This window comes from Populus trichocarpa, chromosome 12 (genome assembly GCF_000002775.5).
Source record: "Populus trichocarpa isolate Nisqually-1 chromosome 12, P.trichocarpa_v4.1, whole genome shotgun sequence".
Classification (NCBI taxonomy): domain Eukaryota; kingdom Viridiplantae; phylum Streptophyta; class Magnoliopsida; order Malpighiales; family Salicaceae; genus Populus; species Populus trichocarpa.
The window spans coordinates 7950185-7956174 of NC_037296.2; the positions used below are offsets into that span (position 1 = coordinate 7950185).

A 5990-nucleotide genomic window follows, 5' to 3' on the forward strand; every position below is an offset into this window, starting at 1 on the left:
ACAAACAGGGTCTTTTTTAGTCAGATTCCCAAGACTAAGTCGATCATGTTCTTTATGAAAATGAGGCCATAAATCATGAATTGCACGATGCACATCTCCACTAGGATGCGTCTCAAGAGTTAATAGAAGATTATCTAAAGACTCCTTACTCAGGCCATCCTTAATGAATTGTATTTTATCTTCACGGTTTATAGATATCATTCCTAAAGAACGACATTTTGCATTACAAGTCCATCTGGCACATCGGTGACAGACTTTCAGTCGTTTTGCACGACGTTTCTTTGCAAAAGTGCTTTTACCTGTTCCAGGCATGTATGAAATAAAAGTATTGGAAGACTCACCTGACAATCGGACCTTTGCTTCAATCAGCCATCGAATATCTTCAGGAATTCCATGGTTCATTAACAACCTCAATCTTTCACACCTAGCACGGTAAATTTTTGTAATCGCATTCTGAGGCAGGGCGGGAAAATACTTTTTCAATTTTTCAAGAGTGGTGTCCATTTTTCAAAAGAGAAGTGGATGAGAGATGCAAAGAAAAGAGAAGGAACAAGAAATTGAACAAATATATACACAGATATCAGTTATCATGGGAAACTGAAAGAACCGACTTAAGAGTCACGGAGTACCGTTATCCGCCATTTGACCGGGGTTGGAGAAAGACTAGCAAAACAAGAGTCACATAAAAAGAAACACAAAAACAATGTGAGAAAAATAATATAATCAACCTTTATATACAGGATCATTCAAACCAATGGATTCAATTTCACTAGGAAAATTATCAAAGTAAGCTTTCAAACGATGTCCATTTATCTTAAAAACATTGCCATTCTTTGGATTCTCAATATCAAAGGCCCCATAATGATACACATGTTTCACAATAAATGGACCGCTCCATCTTGATCTTAGCTTTCCAGGAAATAAATGGAGTCGAGAATTATAAAGCAAAACTTTTTGACCAACATCAAATGTTTTTCTCAAGATTCTCTTATCATGAAACTCTTTGATTCTTGCTTTATGAATTTTTGAATTTTCATATGCATCATTTCTTATTTCCTCAAGCTCATTTATTTGCAACTTACGCAGATGGCTACCATCATCCAGGTTTGAATTGAAAGCTTTAATAGCCCAATAAGCTTTGTGTTCAAGTTCCACAGGCAAATGACAAGGTTTTCCATAAACCAACCTATAAGGTGACATACCTAATGATGTTTTAAAAGCAGTGCGATAAGCCCAAAGTGCATCATTAAGTCTTAAAGACCAGTCCTTCCGATTAGGGTTCACTGTTTTTTCCAAGATTTGTTTGATCTCCCTATTAGCAAGTTCTACTTGTCCATTTGTCTGAGGGTGATAAGGGGTGGCAACTTTGTGTGTGATTCCATATTTCTTCATTAAAGACTCAAATGGCTTGTTACAGAAATGTGTTCCACCATCACTTATCATGACCCGAGGGATTCCAAATCGACTCAAAATATTTTCTTTCAAAAACTTGATCACTGTTTTATGATCGTTGTTACGACTTGGAATTGCCTCTATCCATTTTGAAACATAGTCTACTGCGACTAATATGTACACAAAACCAAATGATGGAGGAAATGGACCCATAAAATCTATACCCCAACAGTCAAAGATTTCAATGACAAGAATAGTATTTAAAGGCATCATGTGACGTCTTGAAATAGATCCTAGCTTTTGACAATTTTCACAAGTTTTGCAGAATGCATGCGTGTCTTTGAACATGGTGGGCCAATAAAATCCACATTGTAAGATTTTTGCAGTTGTCTTTCTTGATGAGAAATGACCCCCACATGCCTCAGAATGACAAAATTTAATGACACTACTTACCTCATTGTCGGGAATGCATCTTCGAAATATTTGATCAGGACAATATTTGAACAAGTAAGGGTCATCCCAATAAAAGTTCTTCACTTCGTTCAAGAACTTTCTTTTGTCTTGGGTACTCCAATGAGCTGGCAAATGTCCTGAAACAAGAAAATTAACTATATTAGCAAACCAAGGCATCGTAGAGACAGAAAGTAAAGATTCATCAGGAAAGTAGTCATTGATTGGTGTGATGTCAGATCTCGAATCAGTTGTCAATCTTGACAAATGATCCGCGACAACATTTTCGGTGCCTTTCTTATCCTTGATTGTGATATCGAATTCTTGAAGTAACAAAATCCACCGCACCAATCTAGCCTTAGAATCCTTCTTAGAAAGAAGATATTTCAACGCTGCATGATCGCTAAAAACAATAACAGGTGAGCCAACAAGATAAGATCTGAATTTTTCACATGCAAATACTACTGCAAGTAATTCCTTTTCAGTGGTGGTGTAATTCATTTGAGCACTATTTAAAGTTTTACTTGCATAGTAAATCACATAGGGTTTCTTATCTTTTCTTTGTCCTAAAACAGCACCCACGGCATAATCACTAGCATCACACATTATTTCAAAAGGTAATGACCAATCAGGAGGTTGAATGACAGGAGCAGAAGTAAGCAAGTTTTTAAGTTTAACAAAGGCTTCTTCACAATGTTCAGTCCATTCAAAAACATTATCCTTTGTTAGAAGGTTACACAATGGCTTAGATATTACACTAAAATCTTTGATGAACCTTCTATAAAAACCAGCATGTCCTAAGAATGATCTAACGTTTTTAACAGATTTTGGTGTTGGCAAGTTAGCAATTAACTCGATTTTAGATTTGTCAACCTCAATTCCTATTGATGAAACAATGTGACCAAGTACAATGCCGTTTGTTACCATAAAATGACATTTTTCCCAATTTAGCACAAGATTCTTCTCTTCACACCTGTTCAAAACCTTTTCCAAGTTAGTTAAACAATCATCAAATGAATCACCAAAAACAGAAAAATCATCCATAAAAATCTCAAGAAAACGTTCAACCATATCACTGAATATGCTAAGCATGCATCTTTGAAACGTGGCTGGTGCATTACATAATCCAAAAGGCATCCTTCGGTATGCAAATGTACCAAATGGACATGTGAAAGTAGTTTTCTCTTGATCTTCAAATGCAATTTCAATTTGGTTATAACCTGAATAGCCATCTAGAAAACAATAAAATTCATGACCTGCAACTCTTTCTAGAATTTGATCCATGAAAGGTAAAGGAAAATGATCTTTTCTAGTCATTGAATTAAGTTTTCTATAGTCAATGCACATGCGCCAACCAGTAATAGTCCTAGTTGGAATTAACTCATTCTTCTCATTTGTTATCACAGTAACTCCAGACTTTTTAGGTACAACTTGGGTAGGACTTACCCATTTGCTGTCAGAAATAGGATAAATGATTCCATTATCTAGAAGCTTAATGACTTCATTTCTCACTACTTCTTTCATATTAGGATTAAGCCTTCGTTGCATTTCTCTAGAGGGTTTAGCATTTTCCTCTAAATAAATCTTGTGTGTGCAAATCAAAGGACTAATTCCTTTTATGTCAGCTATGGTCCATCCTAATGCATTTTTGTGCATTTTCAGAGTTTGTAATAACTTACCTTCTTGATGAACATTAAGTTTGGAAGAAATTATTACCGGAAAAGTTTCATTTTCTCCCAAAAATGAGTATTTGAGATTAAATGGTAATGGCTTCAAATCGGGTTTTGGTGGTTGAACACTTGAAGGTATGGACTCAATTGATCGTGGTGGCAATTCCTCAATTTTTGGTCTCCAACTATTTGCCTTCGATTCTTCCTGAAAATAAACCATTTGCAAATCATCAGATTCATTAAACTCAGTTTCACTGGAAGTGTTTTCAAATTGATCACAAATTAATTTTTCAATAAAATCTACTTCCTGTAAATCATTATCATCTCCAGGTTGCTTGCAAATGTTAAAAACATTCATCTCCAATGTCATGTTTCCAAAAGATAACTTCATCACTCCATTCCTACAATTAATCAATGCATTAGAAGTTGCAAGAAATGGACGTCCTAAAATAACAGGAATTGAATTGCATGCTTCAACAGGTTGTGTATCCAAGACAATAAAATCCACAGGAAAGATGAATTTATCAACTTGTACTAACACATCTTCAACTATTCCTCTAGGCACTTTTACAGATCTATCGGCAAGTAAAAGAGTTACAGAAGTAGGTTTTAACTCACCTAGATTGAGACTTTGAAAAACCGAATATGGAAGTAAATTCACACTAGCTCCAAGATCAAGTAAAGCTCTATCAATTTTATGTTCTCCAATAAAGCAAGAAATTGTAGGACAACCAGGGTCTTTATATTTCAAAGCATTATCATTCTGAAGAATGACACTTACTTGTTCGGCTAAAAAGGCTTTCTTTTTCACATTCAGTTTTCTCTTCACAGTGCACAGATCTTTCAAAAATTTAGCATAAGACGGTACCTGTTTAATAGCATCTAACAAAGGTATATTGATCCTTACCTGTTTGAAAGTTTCAAAGATTTCAGAATTATGATTGACTTTCCTTTGTTTGGTCATGGCATGAGGAAATGGAAGTGCTGGTGGGGAATCAGTCTCCTCCTTGCAGTGTTCAGGTTCAACCCTTTTCTTACCCTCAGAGACTAACTCATCTTCTTTCTCACAAGGTTCAAGAACGGGTTTTTCAATAACCTTACCACTGCGGAGAGTTGTGACTGATTTGACTTGATCCATATGTTGGCTTCCGGAACCACTTGCACTTGAATTGTATTGCCCTTTGGGATTTTGCTGGGGTTGAGATGGAAACTTACCTTTCTCCTGAAAACTAAGAGCAGATGTGAACTTTGCAAGAGTATCTTTTAGATCTGCCATGGTTTGAGCATTTTGAGAATTGATTGTCTCTTGCTTTTCAATGAATGCATGCAGTGTTTCCTCAAGATTTCTTCTAGGAGGGGGAATATAAGGAGGTGCATATCCATGAGAATTTTGAAAATTATGTTGTGCTTGAAATGGTGGCTGTGAAGTTTGTGCATTATTGTTACCATTCTTCCAACTGAAATTTGGGTGTTCTCTCCAACCAGGGTTGTACGTTTGTGAGTATGGATCATGATTTTGCCATTGAAAATTGTTTAAAGCATTGGCATGTTCATGGAAACATTCCTTAAAAGAAGGCAAAGTTGGACAATCATTGGTTGAGTGTTCATTAGTTTCACAAATTTGACACACAATTTCTTGAACAGATTTTATTTGACCACTCTTTTTTAATTCTAGTGCCTCAACTTTTCTAGCTAAAGATGCAAATTTGGCTTGGAGGTCATGATCTTCCCTAAGGTTGTACATGCCTCCATTAGATGTATGAGGTTGAGTTTTACCTGGTGCCTCACACGTACCTGTGGTGTCCCAATTTTGAGCATTTTCAGCTAGCAAGTCTAGGTACTCCATTGCTTCATCAGGGTCTTTATCTTCAAAAGTTCCATTGCACATCAATTCCACCATTTGTCTATCTTTAGGTGTTAACCCTTCATAAAATTGTGAGACCAATCTCCATGTTTCAAAACCATGATGAGGACAGGTATTAAGCAAGTCTTTATATCTATCCCAACACTTGTAAAATGTTTCTCCTGGTTTTTGAGTGAAAGTGGTGATTTGTCTTTTGAAAGAGTTTGTTCTGTGAGATGGAAAAAACTTCTTTAAAAATTGTTGTTGCATTTCATCCCAAGCACGAATGGATCCTGACCTAATATTTTGTAGCCATGTTTTAGCTTTATCTTTTAATGAAAAAGGAAAAAGCTTTAATCTGATGGTGTTCATGCTACAATTTAAGTCATTATAGGTGTTACAAACTTCTTCAAATTCTCTTAAATGCAAATATGGATTTTCTAATTCTAAGCCATGAAAAGTGGGTAAAAGTTGAATAATACCTGGCTTAAAATTAAAATGAGAAGCATCAGGAGGAAAAACTATACATGATGGTGCACTTGTTCTTGTTGGATTCATGTGATCTCTAATTTTCTCACATGATTATTCTCATTATTCTCATTATGAATTGACTGGTTATCTTCTTCGGCCATGTT

General features: G+C 35.7%; 1 pseudogene; it reads left to right on the top strand.

Annotated features, from left to right (window-relative positions):
- The first annotated feature begins 5470 nt into the window (after positions 1 to 5470).
- On the top strand, positions 5471 to 5581 carry LOC112326328 (small nucleolar RNA R71; annotated as a pseudogene).
- Positions 5582 to 5990: the final 409 nt, after the last annotated feature.